The following is a 19,694-nucleotide window of genomic DNA, read 5'->3' as shown; positions in this document are numbered from 1 at the left end:
ACCCTATCTGTAGAGAAACTCCAATGCCATCCTCCTCTCTTTCATGTTGATGAAACAATCTATCACTCATTCATACAGTACACACTTTTAGTTTTTGTTGTCCTAGGCTACCTGGCTATAATGCTTGCTCTCTAGCCTAACTTCCTTTCATGGGCAACGTTAGCTAGTTAACATTAGCCTTCTACAGCTAGATACATATTGGACTTCTGTCTTCTCTGGCCAGGGACACAACAATGTATGAATTAATGGTTGGATCAGAATCTCCGTTATACTGTTATCATTGGCCAGTACGGAGAATTAAGTAAAACCACAAGTTCAAATCCCTATCGCCATCAATGGGTAATTTAGGAAAGTGCCAATTTTAGCTAGCTAGACACAGGAGGACAACACAACGAGATGCAACAATTCAAGTTTTTCTGTAAATGACATATGCAAAATACAAGACATACATTTTTTGGTCAAGGGATGCCAAATGCTTGCTGGCTTTGGTCAAGGGAGGCCAAATGCTTGCTGGCTTTGGTCAAGGGAGGCCAAATGCTTGCTGGCTTTGGTCAAGGGAGGCCAAATGCTTGCTGGCTTTGCTTGCCTTCAATGCTACTGTCACACCCTGACCATAGTTTGCTTTGTATGTTTCTATGTTTCGTTTGGTCAGGGTGTGATCTGAGTGGGCATTCTATGTTGGATGTCTTGTTTGTCTATTTCTATGTCGGGCCTGACATGGTTCTCAATCAGAGGCAGGTGTTAGTCATTGTCTCTGATTGGGAACCATATTTAGGTAGCCTGTTTGGTGTTGGGTTTTGTGGGTGATTGTTCCTGTCTCTGTGTTTGCACCATATAGGGCTGGTTTGGGTTTTCACGTTTTCTTTAGTTTGTTCATGTGAAGTGCTTTATTAAACATGAATCAAAATAACCACGCTGCGCTTTGGTCCGCCTCTCCTTCAAGTCAAGAAAACTGTTACAGCTACGCGTGGCAACAATGTCATAGTCGTTAAAGAAGAGACAGCGTCAGATAGATGGGGTACACGTAGAGACAGAGGGGCGCTGTCTCGCTCGGATGCTTTCTCCTGTTAGACACATTTAGCCTGTTGTGAATTGAAGGGAACTTATGAAACACACAGATGAAAGATACATTATTTGTGTTATTTGTATTTTTTTATTGGTCCATTTTTTTGGGGGGGAAGCTTCTCTTGGATCCATGTTTCCTGATCTGTTTCAGCTGTCTTTGTGCTAGATTGACTTCGCTTACACCGACTACACACCCAGAGTTGTCTATATTGTTGAGCCTGCCTTCTGTCCTGTACCTTACTGACTCTGCCCTGGATTATGGACCTCTGCCTGCCTTCTGTTCTGTACCTTACTGACTCTGCCCTGGATTACTGACCTCTGCCTGCCTTTGACCTGTCTTTTTCCTGCCCCCTGTTTGGGTCAGTAAACATCTGTGACTCTAGCTGTCTACATCTGTGTCTTAACCTGAGTTCTGATACCATGAATACATGCTGTCATTAAGGCAATGGGTGGCTAATTTGAAGAATCTAAAATGTAATATATATTTGGATTTGTTTAACACTTTCTTTGGTTACTACATGATTCCATATGTGTTATTTCATAATTGTGATGTCTTCACTAGTATTCTACACTGTAGAAAATAGTAAAAATAAAGAAAAACCCTTGGATGAGTAGGTTTGTCCAAACTTTTGACTGGTACTGTATAAACTCTATATTTGCTTCATAGTACTAAAGAGTTAAACACTTCCCAGCAGGCGAGAGAGGAAAAACGAGGGAAAAGATGTAACCCTGATTGTAACTTTCCATCTCTTTCCCCCTCAAGTATAGAAGCAGGACTCTCTTCATTTGAATACTGGCAGCTGCAAAATTAATTCAGATTCAAAACCGGGGCCGTACAATTTCAAGTGAAAATTGATAAATAAATAAATAAATAAAACAAAATTAATGAAAAAATGAACGCTCTTTTAATTAGGCAGCTTAAAGGGATGAGGGAATAATTGAGACAAGATAATTCATTTAAAGTAGAAAACAGACCAGACAACTCTAACGATGGTGCTCTCAGCTCTCTCTCTCACTAATACAGGTTTTCACCTCCACTACTCCACTAACACATCCCTTCTTGGGCAATCAATGAAATTTATTAATAATATAATGACCAACTCCTGACAAATACAACCGTCTAAATTCATTTTATTTCATTTAATGGAGACCGTGTGGTAAATTAGGGATTGTTTTCTTTTCTTTTTTGAATGTCTATCTGTGGAGAAGCCAGATGGAACTGGCATTAACAAAGCATGATCTGTTTAAAAGGTGAAAAGGGCAGGCTGCAGTTAGCCTATTCAATATTTCAATACCAATTTATGACAGCTTAAATCATACTTTCACTGTCCTGTTAATGTATTGTTAGAATGTGAAAGGTACCTACGGTACCTCTGTGAGAGAGAAGAGAATATAACCTAGACTACAGTCACCAACATTCCTATTCTAATGAAGTAATGTCCATTCTACATCTTCTCTTCGCCCTGGCTTGTATCATCTCTCTCTCTCTCTCTCTCTCTCTCTCCTCCCTCTTCTCTCTCTCCTCCAATACTGTGACAGTAATTATGTCTTCAAAGTGAGGACTCCGCTACCCTCCTGGGGCTCTGGAAAAGTTTCATATCTCTGGCTTTCTTTCCCCATTTAGATGTGTACGGCGTGGAAACAACGCAGGATAATTAATTACAGGTCGGGCTAGGAATTTCCAGGGACCTCACTATACAAAATGATCAAGATACTAATGTGCTCCTACAATATGTGTTGCAATTCTCACAATTCTATATGTATTGCAATTCGATACTGCGATTTTATTGCAAATTGATGTTCCAAATATATTGCTCACCATGGACAAGAGAGAAAACAAGTTCTGATCAAACATGGAAATGAAAATGCTGAAAAAAATGATGGCTCACCATTTAAAAAGAAGATGGAGAACGAGCTAGAGAAGGAAAAATACCAGAGCTTTGGTGCAGGTACAGCCAACATGCGCTAGCTAACGTTAACTACATAGCGAAAAATAAAGACGAGAGAATCGTTAATTGGGCTGAAAAATAATGTTAGTGCAGGGGTTCCCAAACTTTTCTGGCCCACGACCCCATTTTCATATCAAACAAGTATCGCGACCCCAACTATGTGAAAATAATTATGTAATTAACTGACAATGTTTACTTTTTTATTTGGGACTATGGGTGTGGCTTGATGCAAGTCGCGTCAGAGCTCCTCAAAGTCAAGGGGCGTGGCTTCTCAACGTCAGGGGGCGTGGTCGACAGTGAGGACCTCATCTCTGCTGTCTCATCCAACAGGGATGGATATTTGGTTTTAACGCAGACAAGACTGAATCCAGCTTCACACAGATATGAGCTGGTGAAGGGCACCATGAGTTTTATGGTGCTTTCAAAACAACTAGGAACTCGAAAAAATACGAAATCATGACGTCAGTGATCTTCAGGAGGGAAAGTCAGAGCTCTAGAAAGAGGCCTGAGTTCCCAGTTGTGTTGAACATGGCATTAATCGTCAGAGGCAGACAACAGGGTATTTTTCTCTTTGAGTCAGGAACCAAAATTCCTACATATTGACCTGTGAATGCATTCAGTCACATGACAGCTCGATCAGCTGTTCGATTTCACTTACCGGCATGTCAACTGAGCCAGGATCACAGTCAAACGTATTGGGAAGTAGGTTCCATAGTGCTCTTCCAAGCAGTGGAGGTGAGCAGTCATCACTCGTGCGGGACACTTACTGATGCAGTTTTCTGTTAGAAACATGCACAGCCGAGGGAAGACGGAATGGTTGGCTTTCATGTTATTTTCTGTTATAAACATGCACAGCCGAGGAAAGAGGGAATGGTTGGCTTTTATGTTATAAACATGCACAGCCGAGGGAAGAGGGAATGGTTGGCTTTCATGTTATTTTCTGTTATAAACATGCACAGCCGAGGGAAGAGGGAATGGTTGGCTTTTATGTTATAAACATGCACAGCCGAGGGAAGAGGGAATGGTTGGCTTTCATGTTATTTTCTGTTATAAACATGCACAGCCGAGGGAAGAGGGAATGGTTGGCTTTCATGTTATTTTCTGTTATAAACATGCACAGCCGAGGGAAGAGGGAATGGTTGGCTTTCATGTTATTTTCTGTTATAAACATGCACAGCCTAGGGAAGAGGGAATGGTTGGCTTTCATGTTATTTTATGTTATAAACATGCACAGCCTAGGGAAGAGGGAATGGTTGGCTTTCATGTTATTTTATGTTATAAACATGCACAGCCTAGGGAAGAGGGAATGGTTGGCTTTCATGTTATTTTATGTTATAAACATGCACAGCCTAGGGAAGAGGGAATGGTTGGCTTTCATGTTATTTTATGTTATAAACATGCACAGCCTAGGGAAGAGGGAATGGTTGGCTTTCATGTTATTTTATGTTATAAACATGCACAGCCGAGGGAAGAGGGAATGGTTGGCTTTCATGTTATTTTATGTTATAAACATGCACAGCCTAGGGAAGAGGGAATGGTTGGCTTTCATGTTATTTTATGTTATAAACATGCACAGCCGAGGGAAGAGGGAATGGTTGGCTTTCATGTTATTTTCTGTTATAAACATGCACAGCCGAGGGAAGGGGGAATGGTTGGCTTTTGAAAGAATCGCTCTTAATATAATAATAATTTCCTATGAATCCACTGATTTGGTCAGTCATCTGTAGAATGTTTTGGTATTTCCCCTGCATGTCTGTGTTGTTCCTTCAGTTCCCCTGCATGTCTGTGTTGTTCCTTCAGTTCCCCTGCATGTCTGTGTTGTTCCTTCAGTTCCCCTGTGTTGTTCCTTCAGTTCCCCTGCATGCCTGTGTTGTTCCTTCAGTTCCCCTGCATGCCTGTTCCTTCAGTTCCCCTGCATGTCTGTGTTGTTCCTTGCCTGTTCCTTCAGTTCCCCTGCATGCCTGTTTGTTCCTTCAGTTCCCCTGCATGCGTTGTTCCTTCAGTTCCCCTGCATGCCTGTGTTGTTCCTTCAGTTCCCTGTGTTGTTCCTTCAGTTCCCCTGCATGTTGTTCCTTCAGTTCCCCTGCCTGTTGTTCCTTCAGTTCCCCGCATGCCTGTGTTGTTCCTTCAGTTCCCCTGCATGCCTGTTCCTTCAGTTCCCTTGCCTGTGTTGTTCCTTCAGTTCCCCTGCGTTGTTCCTTCAGTTCCCCTGCCTGTGTTGTTCCTTCAGTTCCCCTGCGTGCCTGTTCCTTCAGTTCCCCTGCATGCCTGTTCCTTCAGTTCCCCTGCATGCCTGTTCCTTCAGTTCCCCTGCATGCCTGTTCCTTCAGTTCCCTGCATGCCTGTTCCTTCAGTTCCCCTGCATGCCTGCGTTCTGTTCCTTCAGTTCCCCTGCATGCCTGTGTTGTTCCTTCAGTTCCCCTGCATGCCTGTTCCTTCAGTTCCCCTGCATGCCTGTTCCTTCAGTTCCCCTGCATGCCTGTGTTGCTCCTTCAGTTCCCCTGCATGCCTGTTCCTTCAGTTCCCCTGCATGCCTGTGTTGTTCCTTCAGTTCCCCTGCATGCCTGTTCCTTCAGTTCCCCTGCCTGTGTTGTTCCTTCAGTTCCCCTGCATGCCTGTGGCGTTCCTTCAGTTCCCCTGCATGCCTGTTCCTTCAGTTCCCCTGCATGCCTGTTCCTTCAGTTCCCCTGCATGCCTGTGTTGTTCCTTCAGTTCCCCTGCATGCCTGTTCCTTCAGTTCCCCTGCATGCCTGTTCCTTCAGTTCCCCTGCATGCCTGTTCCTTCAGTTCCCCTGCATGCCTGTTCCTTCAGTTCCCTGCATGCCTGTTCCTTCAGTTCCCCTGCATGCCTGTTCCTTCAGTTCCCCTGCATGCCTGTGTTGTTCCTTCAGTTCCCCTGCATGCCTGTTCCTTCAGTTCCCCTGCATGTCTGTGTTGTTCCTTCAGTTCCCCTGCATGCCTGTGTTGTTCCTTCAGTTCCCCTGCATGTCTGTGTTGTTCCTTCAGTTCCCCTGCATGTCTGTGTTGTTCCTTCAGTTCCCCTGCATGTCTGTGTTGTTCCTTCAGTTCCCTGCATGTCTGTGTTGTTCCTTCAGTTCCCCTGCATGTCTGTGTTGTTCCTTCAGTTCCCCTGCATGTCTGTGTTGTTCCTTCAGTTCCCCTGCATGCCTGTGTTGTTCCTTCAGTTCCCCTGCATGCCTGTTCCTTCAGTTCCCCTGCATGCCTGTGTTGTTCCTTCAGTTCCCTGCATGCCTGTGTTGTTCCTTCAGTTCCCCTGCATGCCTGTTCCTTCAGTTCCCCTGCATGCCTGTTCCTTCAGTTCCCCTGCATGCCTGTTCCTTCAGTTCCCCTGCATGCCTGTGTTGTTCCTTCAGTTCCCCTGCATGCCTGTTCCTTCAGTTCCCCTGCATGTCTGTTCCTTCAGTTCCCCTGCATGTCTGTGTTGTTCCTTCAGTTCCCCTGCATGTCTGTTCCTTCAGTTCCCCTGCATGCCTGTTCCTTCAGTTCCCCTGCATGCCTGTTCCTTCAGTTCCCCTGCATGCCTGTTCCTTCAGTTCCCCTGCATGCCTGTGTTGTTCCTTCAGTTCCCCTGCATGCCTGTTCCTTCAGTTCCCCTGCATGCCTGTTCCTTCAGTTCCCCTGCATGCCTGTTCCTTCAGTTCCCCTGCATGCCTGTTCCTTCAGTTCCCCTGCATGCCTGTTCCTTCAGTTCCCCTGCATGTCTGTGTTGTTCCTTCAGTTCCCCTGCATGCCTGTTCCTTCAGTTCCCCTGTGTTGTTCCTTCAGTTCCCAGTTCCCCTGTTTGTTCCTTCAGCCTGTGTTGTTCCTTCAGTTCCCTGCATGCCTGTTCCTTCAGTTCCCCTGCATGCCTGTTCCTTCAGTTCCCCTGCCTGTCTGTGTGCCTGTTCCTTCAGTTCCCCTGCATGTCTGTGTTGTTCCTTCAGTTCCCCTGCATGCCTGTGTTGTTCCTTCAGTTCCCCTGCATGCCTGTTCCTTCAGTTCCCCTGCATGCCTGTTCCTTCAGTTCCCCTGCATGTCTGTTCCTTCAGTTCCCCTGCATGCCTGTTCCTTCAGTTCCCCTGCATGCCTGTTCCTTCAGTTCCCCTGCATGTCTGTGTTGTTCCTTCAGTTCCCCTGCATGCCTGTGTTGTTCCTTCAGTTCCCCTGCATGCCTGTTCCTTCAGTTCCCCTGCATGCCTGTTCCTTCAGTTCCCCTGCATGCCTGTTCCTTCAGTTCCCCTGCATGCCTGTTCCTTCAGTTCCCCTGCATGTCTGTGTTGTTCCTTCAGTTCCCCTGCATGCCTGTTCCTTCAGTTCCCCTGCATGCCTGTTCCTTCAGTTCCCCTGCATGCCTGTGTTGTTCCTTCAGTTCCCCTGCATGCCTGTTCCTTCAGTTCCCCTGCATGCCTGTGTTGTTCCTTCAGTTCCCCTGCATGCCTGTTCCTTCAGTTCCCCTGCATGCCTGTTCCTTCAGTTCCCCTGCATGCCTGTGTTGTTCCTTCAGTTCCCCTGCATGCCTGTTCCTTCAGTTCCCCTGCATGCCTGTTCCCTTCAGTTCCCCTGCATGCCTGTTCCTTCAGTTCCCCTGCATGCCTGTGTTGTTCCTTCAGTTCCCCTGCATGTCTGTGTTGTTCCTTCAGTTCCCCTGCATGCCTGTTCCTTCAGTTCCCCTGCATGTCTGTGTTGTTCCTTCAGTTCCCCTGCATGCCTGTTCCTTCAGTTCCCCTGCATGCCTGTTCCTTCAGTTCCCCTGCATGCCTGTGTTGTTCCTTCAGTTCCCCTGCATGTCTGTGTTGTTCCTTCAGTTCCCCTGCATGCCTGTGTTGTTCCTTCAGTTCCCCTGCATGCCTGTTCCTTCAGTTCCCCTGCATGCCTGTTCCTTCAGTTCCCCTGCATGCCTGTTCCTTCAGTTCCCCTGCATGTCTGTGTTGTTCCTTCAGTTCCCCTGCATGTCTGTGTTGTTCCTTCAGTTCCCCTGCATGTCTGTGTTGTTCCTTCAGTTCCCCTGCATGTCTGTGTTGTTCCTTCAGTTCCCCTGCATGCCTGTTCCTTCAGTTCCCCTGCATGCCTGTTCCTTCAGTTCCCCTGCATGCCTGTTCCTTCAGTTCCCCTGCATGCCTGTTCCTTCAGTTCCCCTGCATGCCTGTTCCTTCAGTTCCCTGCATGCCTGTTCCTTCAGTTCCCTGCATGCCTGTTCCTTCAGTTCCCCTGCATGCCTGTTCCTTCAGTTCCCCTGCATGCCTGTGTTGTTCCTTCAGTTCCCCTGCATGCCTGTTCCTTCAGTTCCCCTGCATGCCTCTTCCTTCAGTTCCCCTGCATGCCTGTTCCTTCAGTTCCCCTGCATGCCTGTGTTGTTCCTTCAGTTTCCCAAATATGTCTGTTACATTGAGAAGAGACGTTTTCTTTTCATAACACAGAAAGTCAGCCAAGTCAGTTTGTTTTTCACATCCGTTGTGAATGAGACAACAGTTCCTCTCTCAATGTGAAAAATCTCTCCAACCCTCCTCCTCGATAACCGCTAAGCCTCGCTGTGAAATAGAACACTGTCATCTCTGATCCCATATCGTAGTTTTGAGAAGAGGCGTGAACACACTGGATGTGGCTTGATGTAGTTCCAATCCAAGTTATCTGCTGCAGTACTGTATATCTCTGAGTTCTGTGCTCAGCTCTTTTGCCGCAAGGTGCTCTCGGTGTATCCATTATAGCTCAGTGGGTGTATCATACAATGTGTCCATATGGCAGAGGGAGACTCATTCATATCTAAAGTGTAGAGGCCTGCTCGCCATCCCGCCATAGATGGAGCCCCATCTGTACAAAAGCCCACCTTTCAATCCCATGGAATCAGTTTTTCATCAGTATAGCCACGCAGCACTCTGAACATCCCATGTGCCCTTTAATGCTCTGGAGTAGTGAGACAGAACCACATGTCCTTGTGAACGACAGTCACTCTCCTCTTGATTGCTAGCAATACCATAAATGATTTGTTTAACAGTGTTTTCTGACAAAGGTATTGATCTGAGTTTCTGTGCCTCTGCCTCCCCACACATTGTTTTCACCATATCAATTGCGGCCGGTAATATCATAGTCTCTGTAATAATGTGGTGTTTCATAGCATAGTGGGCCTTGTCATTCACTGTGTGTATGATTCAAGTGCAACGGTTAAGTGAGACTTTTTCCATTGATCTAAGGTAGCTCAAACACGATATTAGGCCCTAGTTTGGGAACCACTGCTCTATAGTGCCCTCAAACTCAGACACTAGGTGGGTGTAATTACATTATCAGGTAGAAGAGAAAACCAGAAGGCTCCGGACCTCGTAGGGTCAGAGTTGAATTACATTATCAGGTACTAACAGAAAACCAGAAGGCTCCGGATCTCGTAGGGTCAGAGGTGAATTACATTATCAGGTAGAACAGAAAACCAGAAGGCTCCGGACCTCGTAGGGTCAGAGGTGAATTACCCTGCTCTAGTGGATAGATTGTTCCCCCATCCTTATTGCAGGTTAATTACAGGTTTAATATTTAATCACGAATGGGGGGGACCCCACTGTGATCCAGTTCATATGGAGAACACATTAATTAAGTGGGACCCTAATGCTACACACTAGAGTCGATATACACACTTTACACACACTGAAGCTGGATCACCGAAGCTGGAGACTCGTATCTCCCTCACTAAATTTAGTGGCAGGGTAGCCTGTTGGAATCCCAGAGCTGACAAGGTACACCTGTATCTGTTGTTCTGTTCTTAAGTTCTTAACTGACTTGCCTAGTTAAATAAAGATTTTGCCTTGGCAGGAACTTTTTTTAAATTGTACTTTTATTTACCTAGGAAAGTCAGTTAAGAACAAATTCTTATTTTCAATAACAGACTAGGAACAGTGGGTTAACTGCCTGTTCAGGGGCAGAACGACAGATTTGTACCTTGTCAGCTCAGGGATATGAACTTGCAACCTTTCGGTTACTAGCTCAACGCTCTAACCACTAGGCTACCCTGCCGCCCCTAATGGGCATCCATAATAAATAGAAACTGAACTCTGTATTTGGTTATGGTTGTCCAGTTGGGATAAAGATGTTCATTTATAAAATTAACATCTTGTTTCCTCCCCCAGCCCATTGATTCCTGTGTGACCCTGACTGTGTGTGGGTGGTTCTTTAATCCTGGGTTGTTGTGTCTCTATAATGGTGTGTAATGAGTGGCAGTCAGAGGGGAGTATCTTGTATCACTGCTCTTTACTCATAATAATTAGTCACTGGCTCTCCAGAGCATGTCAATCCCCCCCCCCATAGGGAAATACTTCATTCATCTTTCTAAATGCATAACAGTTTTACAAAGACTCAGAGTCCTGCCAACATCCAAGGTCAGGACTCCTCTTCTCAGCCAACTGTTAGAGGACCAGGATGTACAACTTCATTTCTTATTTATATTTGTATTGCACATGAATTTACCCTGGTAGGTCTGGAGATACAATCTATTTTTTACAAGAGAGACCATGTACTGTACTGGTAGTGATGGTCTGGTTGTCCTCCAATATATTCTGATGTCTCTCTGGACTAAAATCATCTCAAATAACACAATCAAAAAATAATTTTAAAAAATGTTTTAAAAATGAGATACGTTTTATGCGACATATATTTTGAGTGCGGACCAATCACATTTATTTCTTATCGGGATTTTCTGGTTTTAGGCACCAACAAAACCGTTGGGAGAGCGACATGGTACAGATGAAGTCTCTAAGATCTAAGCTTTTTGTAATGAATCAATCACCTTGCCTATATTCACTACACTACAGTATGTTTCCATCCTCTTGCATATGTACCTTACTGCCCTATACTGTACCTTACTGTCCTGTACTGTACCTGTTAATACTTTGTAGCGCCACCTTTTGCTGCGATTACAGCTGTAAGTCGCTTGGGGTATGTCTCTATCAGTTTTGCACATCGAGAGGCTGAACATTTTTCCCATTCCTCATTGCAAAACAGCTCGAGCTCAGTGAGGTTGGATGGAGAGCATTTGTGAACAGCAGTTTTCAGTTCTTTCCACAGATTCTCGATTGGATTCAGGTCTGGACTTTGACTTGGCCATTCTAACACCTGGATATGTTTATTTTTGAACCATTCCTTTATAGATTTTGCTTTATGTTTTGGATTATTGTCTTGTTGGAAGACAAATCTCCGTCCCAGTCTCAGGTCTTTTGCAGACTCCATCAGGTTTTCTTCCAGAATGGTCCTGTATTTGGCTCCATCCATCTCGCCATCAATTTTAACCATCTTCCCTGTCCCTGCTGAAGAAAAGCAGGCCCAAACCATGATGCTGCCACCACCATGTTTGACAGTGGGGATGGTGTGTTCAGGGTGATCAGCTGTGTTGCTTGTACGCCAAACATAACGTTTTGCATTGTTGCCAAAAAGTTCCATTTTGGTTTCATCTGACCAGAGCACCTTCTTCCACATGTTTGGTGTGTCTCCCAGGTGGCTTGTGGCAAACTTTAAACAACACTTTTTATGGATATCTTTAAGAAATGGCTTTCTTCTTGCCACTCTTCCATAAAGGCCAGATTTGTGCAATATACGACTGATTGTTGTCCTATGGACAGAGTCTCCCACCTCAGCTGTAGATCTCTGCAGTTCATCCAGAGTGATCATGGGCTTCTTGGCTGCATGTCTGATCAGTCTTCTCCTTGTATGAGCTGAAAGTTTAGAGGGACGGCCAGGTCTTGGTAGAATTGCAGTGGTCTGATACTCCTTCCAATTCATTATTATCGCTTGCACAGTGCTCCTTGGGATGTTTAAAGTTTGGGAAATCAGTACCTTACTGCCTTGTAGTGTACCTTACTGTCCTGTACTATACCTTACTGTCCTGTACTATACCTTACTGTCCTGTACTATACCTTACTGTCCTGTACAGCCAATAAATTGTAGACCTCCACAAGTCTGGTTCATCCTTGGGAGCAATTTTCAAACGCCTGAAGGTACCACGTTCATCTGTACAAACAATAGTACGCAAGTATGAACACCATGGGACCACGCAGCTGTCATACCGCTCAGGAAGGAGACGTGTTCTGTCTCCTAGAGATGAACGCACTTTGGTACAAAAAGTGCAAATCAATCCCAGAACAACAGCAAAGGACCTTGTGAAGATGCTGGAGGAAACAGGTACAAAAGCATCTATATCCACAGTAAAACAAGTCCTATATCGACATAACCTGAAAGGCAGCTCAGCAAGGAAGAAGTCACTGCTCCAAAACCGACATAAAAAAGCCTGACTACAGTTTGCAATTGCACATGGGGACAAAGATCGTACTTTTTGGAGGAATATCCTCTGGTCTGATGAAACAAACAACTTTTTGGCCATAATGACCATCGTTATCATTGGAGGAAAAAGGGGGAGGCTTACAAGCCAAAGAACACCATCCCAACCGTGAAGCATGGGGGTGGCAGCATCATGTTGTGGGGGTGCTTTGCTGCAGGAGGGACTGGTGCCCTTCACCAAATAGATGGCATCATGCCGCCTTTCGTTCCAGTACTCTGCTGCCTGTGACTGGAACGAATTGCAAAAATCGTTGAAGTTGGAGACTTTTATCTCCCTCACCAACTTCAAACATCAGCTATCCGAGCAGCTAACCGATCGCTGCAGCTGTACATAGTCTATTGGTAAATAGCCCACCCATTTTCACCTACCTCATCCCCACAGTTTTTATTTATTTACTTTTCTGCTCTTTTGCACACCAATATCTCTACCTGTACATGATCATCTGATCATTTATCACTCCAGTGTTAATCTGCAAAATTGTAATTATTCGCCTACCTCCTCATGCCTTTTGCACACATTGTATATAGACTCCCAATTTTTCTCCTGTGTTATTGACTTGTTAATTGTTTACTCCATGTGTAACTCTGTGTTGTCTGTTCACACTGCTATGCTTTATCTTGGCCAGGTCGCAGTTGCAAATGAGAACTTGTTCTCAACTAGCCTACCTGGTTAAATAAAGGTGAAATAAATAAAATAAAAAATGAGGGGGAACATTATGTGGATATATTGAAGTAACATCAGACATCAGTCAGGAAGTTAAAGCTTGGTCGCAGATGGGTCTTCCAAATGGACAATGACCCCATGCATACTTCCAAAGTTGTAGCAAACTGGCCTAAGGACAACAAAGTCAAGGTATTGGAGTGGCCGTCACAAAGCCCTGACCTCCATCCAATTGAACATTTGTGGGCAGAACTGAAAAAGCGTGTGCGAGCAAGGAGGTCTACAAACCTGACTCAGTTACACCAGCTCTGTCAGGAGGAATGGGCCAAAATTCACCCAACTTATTGTGGGAAGCTTGTGGAAGGCTTTTGACCCAAGTTAAACAATTTAAAGGCAATGCTACCACATACTAATTGATTGTATGTACACTTCTGACCCACTGGGAATATAATGAAAGAAATAAAAGCTGAAATAAATCATTCTCTCGACTATTAATCTGACATTTCACATTCCTAAAATAAAGTGGTGATCCTAACTGACCTAAGACAGAGAATTGTTACTAGGATTAAATGTCAGGAATTGTAAAAACGGAGTTTAAATGTATCTGGCTAAGGTGTATGTAAACTTCCCACTTCAACTGTACTAATACCTCTGTGATTTAGCTTTGCACTTCTGCACAATATCCACCATAGCAAACAGTCTCCTCAGCTCTGTACTCAAAGAAACACTGGGGAGTCAACTGAGCACAAACAACAACAACAACAACAACAACAATGCTGCTTCCGTGGAAACAGCATTATCCGTTTACCAATACAAAATCCCCAATATGATTTTGCAGTGACAATTTTGTAAGAATTGGATGTACCACCAGAGGAACCAAATGAAAACAGGAAGAGAGAGGGATATCTACAGGGCTTTGTGTGTGTGTGTGTGTGTGTGTGTGTGTATGTGTGTGTGTGTCTACATCTGCATGTGTGCTGGCATGTGTGAGAGAGGGAGAGAGAGAGAGCTCTGATAGTGTGTTGGCTAACAAACTCCATTTTGTATTGCTGCTCGCTGCAACTGCAGTGGTTTCCATGGAGCTGTGTCTGTGAGAGGAGATTCAGCTGTGAGTCAATGCCCTCCCAACAGCCTCTCAGCTCAGCCCCTTAGCCCCAGCTCTGCTCTCTCTCTCTCTCTCTCTCTCTCTCTCTCTCTCTCTCTCTCTCTCTCTCTCTCTCTCTCTCTCTCTCTCTCTCTCTCTCTCTCTCTCTCTGCATTTCTCTCCCTCTCTGATTCTCTTTCGCCTCATTTATTCTCTCCTCTCTCTGCTCTCTCTCTCTGCTTCTCTCTCTCTTGCCTCATTTACTCTCTTTCTCCTCTCTCTGCTTCTCTCTCTCTGTTTCTCCCTCTCTTGCCTCATTTACTCTCTCTGCTTCTCTCTCTGCTTCCCTCCCTCTGCTTCTCTCTCTCTTGCCTCATTTACTCTCTCTGCTTCTCTCTCTTGCCTCGTTTACTCTCTCTCTCTCTCTCTCTCTCTCTCTCTCTCTCTCTCTCTCTCTCTCTCTCTCTCTCTCTCTCTCCCTCTCTCTCTCTCTCTCTGCATTTCTCTCCCTCTCTGATTCTCTTTCGCCTAATTTATTCTCTCTCCTCTCTCTGCTTCTCTCTCTTTGCTTCTCTCTCTCTTGCCTTGTTTACTCTCTCTGCTTCTCTCTCTCTGCTTCTCTCTCTTGCCTCATTTACTCTCTCTGCTTCTCTCTCTTTGCTTCTCTCTCTCTTGCCTTGTTTACTCTCTCTGCTTCTCTCTCTCTGTTTCTCTCTCTCTTGCCTCATTTACTCTCTCTGCTTCTCTCTCTCTGCTTCTCTCTCTCTTGCCTCATTTACTCTCTCTCTCCTCTCTCTGCTTCTCTTTCTCTTGTCTCATTTACTCTCTCTCTCCTCTCTCTGCTTCTCTCTCTCGTCTCATTTACTCTCTCCTCTCTCTGCTTCTCTCTCTCTGCTTCTCTCTCTTGTCTCATTTACTCTCTCTCTCCTCTCTCTGCTTCTCTCTCTTGCCTCATTTACTCTCTCTGCTTCTCTCTCTCTCGTCTCATTTACTCTCTCTCTCCTCTCTCTGCTTCTCTCTCTGCTTCTCTCTCTTGTCTCATTTACTCTCTCTCTCCTCTCTCTGCTTCTCTCTCTGCTTCTCTCTCTTGCCTCATTTACTCTCTCTGCTTCTCTCTCTGCTTCTCTCTCTCTTGTCTCATTTACTCTCTCTCCTCTCTCTCTGCTTCTCTCTCTCTGCTTCTCTCTCTCTTGTCTCATTTACTCACTCTCTCCTCTCTCTTAAACTATCTGTACCAGTCTTGTTCCTCCTCTATTGCTCAGCCAATCCAGCTCTTTAGTTTTCTTTCTCGCTCTGCCTCTCTCTCTCTCCTCCCTGCTCTCTCACACACTCATCTCTCTCTCTCTCCTCCCTGCTCTCTCACACACTCATCTCTCTCTCTCTCCTCCCTGCTCTCTCACACACTCATCTCTCTCTCTCTCCTCCCTGCTCTCTCACACACTCATCTCTCTCTCTCCTCCCTGCTCTCTCCCTCTCTCACACACTCATCTCTCTCTCTCTCCTCCCTGCTCTCTCACACACTCATCTCTCTCTCTCTCCTCCCTGCTCTCTCACACACTCATCTCTCTCTCTCTCCTCCCTGCTCTCTCACACACTCATCTCTCTCTCTCTCCTCCCTGCTCTCTCACACACTCATCTCTCTCTCTCTCTCCCTGCTCTCTCCCTCTCTCACACACTCATCTCTCTCTCTCTCTCTCTCTCTCTCTCTCTCTCTCTCTCTCTCTCTCTCTCCTCCTCCCTGCTCTCACCCTCTCTCACACACTCATCTCTCTCTCTCTCTCTCTCCTCCCTGCTCTCTCTCACACTCATCTCTCTCTCTCTCCTCCCTGCTCTCTCCCTCTCTCACACACTCATCTCTCTCTCTCTCTCTCTCTCTCTCTCTCTCTCTCTCTCTCTCTCTCTCTCTCTCTCTCTCTCCTGCTCCCTCACACACTCATCTCTCTCTGTCTCTCCTTCCTGCTCTCTCCCTCTCTCACACACTTATCTCCCTCTCTCTAAATCCTCTCTGGTATCACGCCCATCCCATCGAGTCTTTTTTCCCACTCTCATTACAATAATTTCTTCATTTATTCCTAACCCAGCAACAGAAAAACACTCACAGTGCACCCAATAATTACTCCTCTTTGTATAATAGCAGCAAGCATGATATCCAACATCAGGTAAACAGCATCAAGCAAACACCTTCACATGTTAACGTACGCATGTCAACAACATACATATCTGGCCTACCAGAGGAGGCTGGTGGGGGGGGGTATAGGAGGATGGGCTCATTGTAATGGCAGGAACGGAGTAAATGGAACATAGTCAAACATGTAATTTTCATGTGTAGGATGTGTTTGGCTCCATTCCATTCATTCCATTCCAACCCTTCCAATGAGCCCATCCTCCTATAGCTCCTCCCACCAGCCTCCTATAGCTCCTCCCACCAGAGCGATGGTAGAAAAGATGACCAAAGACGTCAGAGGTAGAGAGCCTTACCTAGTACTCCGACGCGGTAGTTCAGGGTGATCACGATGACGTTCCCGTAGCTTGCCAGGACGCTCCCGTCGATCATATTCCCGGTCCCCTCCATGTAGGATCCCCCGTGGATGAACACCATCACCGGTTTGGCCCCGGTGTCTCGTATGTCTGGAAGAGTTGTTCATCATTAACACATTCACATTGCCATCCTCTCTCTCGTCCAGAGCAGCACGGGGTTAAACTCAAACACTCAGACAGAGAGCAGCGGGTGAAACACCACAGACACACACAGACACCTCCCAGGTACCAGCTACTCTACGCTGGAATTAAGTCTAGGGATCTGTCCACAACGGCTTCCTCTTTACTATATAGTGCACTACCTTTGGCCAGGGGCTCTGGACAGAAGTAGTACACTATATAAGGAACATGATGCCATTTCAGACGCCCAAGTCAACAAGCCAGTGTGGATAGAAAAAGATTGGACTATGTCAATTTGTCATGATTTGACTTCCATTGAAAACCAGATAAATGCTGAGTCATTATGCCGGGGGAAAGGAGAATCTGTCACCAGTCAAGAGCACTTGGGCTGGCAATGCAAGCTGGATGTTGTACAGTACATCAGAATTCTCCTCAGGTGAATCTAACTACAGCTTTATAATCCAATTTGTGTCTTGTTTTGGCCCACAGAAGACCAGTGTGTTTCCAAATAAAGAGTCTGATCTGTGCTGACAACATACCTGACACAGCTAATAAACACTGCTTACGCTAATCACTGTGGACAGTGATGAGCTACTAGACTATGCTGTGTTAATCTGCTCACTGTACATGTTGTATGTACGTACAGTATGTGAAACAGGATATACTACATGTATATAGTATAATACAGTACAGTGTTATACTGTCTCTAGTCAAACCATGACGGATGAAATGTCCCCTGTATCAGTTGTGTTTTTCAGAATGACGTTCTGATTCAGAGCTGACAGCAGCAGACAGATAAAAGTCCACTACATACCTCTTAAGGCCCTGTGTGTGACAGCCTGTAAGAGGCTCTGAATTACTGCCTTGGTATTTAGTACGAGTAGACAAGAAAGTTTCTCTCTCACACTCTAATTTTCTCTCTCTCTCTCTCTCTGCCTCTCCCTACCCCCCTCTCTCTATCTCTCTCTCTCTCTCTTTCCCTGCCTCTCTCTACCCCTCTCTCTCTCTCTTCCTGCCTCTCTCTACCTCTCTCTCTCGCTTTCTCTCTCTCTCTCTCTCTCTCTCTCTCTCTCTCTCTCTCTCTCTCTCTCTCTCTCTCTCTCTCTCTCTCTCTCTCTCTCTCTCCTGCCTCTCTCTACTTCTCTCTCTGTCTCTCTCTTCCTCTCTCTCTCTCTCTCTCTCTCTCTCTCTCTCTCTCTCTCTCTCTCTCTGCCTCTCTATCGCCATCATTCTCTCTCTGTGTCTGTTTACCTCAGTCTCTTGAACTGCGTTGCTGGTTAAGGACTTGTAAGTAAGCATTTCACGGTAAGGTCTACACATGTTGTATTCGGGGCATGTGACGAGTAAAGTTTGATTTTATTTTTGAACAGAGAGAAAAAGAGTCAGAGAGAGAGAGAGAGAGAGAGCGAGAGCGAGAGAGAGAGAGAGAGAGAGAGAGAGAGAGAGAGAGAGAGGTAGAGAGAGGCAGGAAGAGAGAGAGAGAGAGAGAGAGAGAGAGAGAGAGAGAGAGGTAGAGAGAGAGAGAGGTAGAGAGAGAGGAAAAGAGAGACAGAGAGATAGAGAGATAGAGAGACAGAGAGATGGAGGGATAGAGAGATAGAGAGAGGGAGAGAGAGAGAGAGAGAGAGAGAGAGAGAGAGAGAGAGGTAGAGAGAGGCAGGAAGAGAGAGAGAGAGAGAGAGAGAGAGAGAGAGAGAGAGAGAGAGAGAGAGAGAGAGAGAGAGAGAGAGAGAGAGAGAGAGGGTAGAGAGATAGAGAGAGAGAGAGAGAGAGAGAGAGAGAGAGAGAGAGAGAGAGAGAGATAGAGAGACAGAGAGAGAGAGAGAGAGAGATAGAGAGAGAGAGAGAGAGAGAGAGAGAGAGAGAGAGAGAGAGAGAGAGAGAGAGAGAGATAGAGAGACAGAGAGAGAGAGAGAGAGAGAGACAGAGAGAGAGAGAGAGAGAGAGCCATTGGGTTATGATGCAGAAGAGTTATATTGTATTCAAGTTGTCATGGTGACAGCGAGACAAAATTCAGAATCCTCATGAAGGGCTAATCAGAGACAACATCCTCCTGCATAGACGGTCTGAATCTACTTCATCTGTTGGAGCACACACACACACCCTCCACTCACTCACTCACTCACTCACTCACTCACTCACTCACTCACTCACTCACTCACTCACTCACTCATATACACACACACACACCCTCCACTCACTCACTCACTCACTCACTCACTCACTCACTCACTCACTCACTCACTCACTCACTCACCACCACCACACACCCTCCACTCACTCACTCACTCACTCACTCACTCACCACCACTCACTCACCACTCACTCACCACTCACTCACTCACCACCACTCACACACCACCACTCACCACCACTCACTCACTCACTCACTCACTCACTCACTCACTCACTCACTCACTCACTCACTCACTCACTCACTCACTCATATACACACACACACCCTCCACTCACTCACTCACTCACTCACTCACTCACTCACTCACTCACTCACTCACTCACTCACTCACTCACTCACTCACTCACTCACGCACACACAATCATACAGACACACACTCCCACTTCCCACTCCTTCCTGTCCTAGTATTTGCATGTGTATTGCTATACAGAGTACTGAGATTCATTCTGTCTACAGACAGACAACTGATTAGTAATGCTATGAACCTCAATGTATTCATGACCCTCAATGTATTCATGACCCTCAATGTATTCATGACCCTCAATGTATTCATGACCCTCAATGTATTCACGACCCTCAATGTATTCACGACCCTCAATGTCTTCATGCCCCTCAATGTATTCACGACCCTCAATGTATTCACGACCCTCAATGTATTCACGACCCTCAATGTATTCATGACCCTCAATGTATTCATGACCCTCAATGTATTCACGACCCTCAATGTATTCACGACCCTCAATGTATTCACGACCCTGAATGTATTCATGA

At 45.7% G+C, this 19,694-nt stretch overlaps 1 pseudogene; it reads right to left on the bottom strand.

Moving 5' to 3' along the window:
* Nucleotides 1–19,694, bottom strand: part of LOC118363919 (neuroligin-3-like) — a 516,872-nt pseudogene that overhangs the window by 308,511 nt on the left and 188,667 nt on the right.

This window comes from Oncorhynchus keta, chromosome 30 (genome assembly GCF_023373465.1).
Source record: "Oncorhynchus keta strain PuntledgeMale-10-30-2019 chromosome 30, Oket_V2, whole genome shotgun sequence".
Lineage (NCBI taxonomy): Eukaryota > Metazoa > Chordata > Actinopteri > Salmoniformes > Salmonidae > Oncorhynchus > Oncorhynchus keta.
This window is presented reverse-complemented; position numbering and strand designations above follow the sequence as displayed.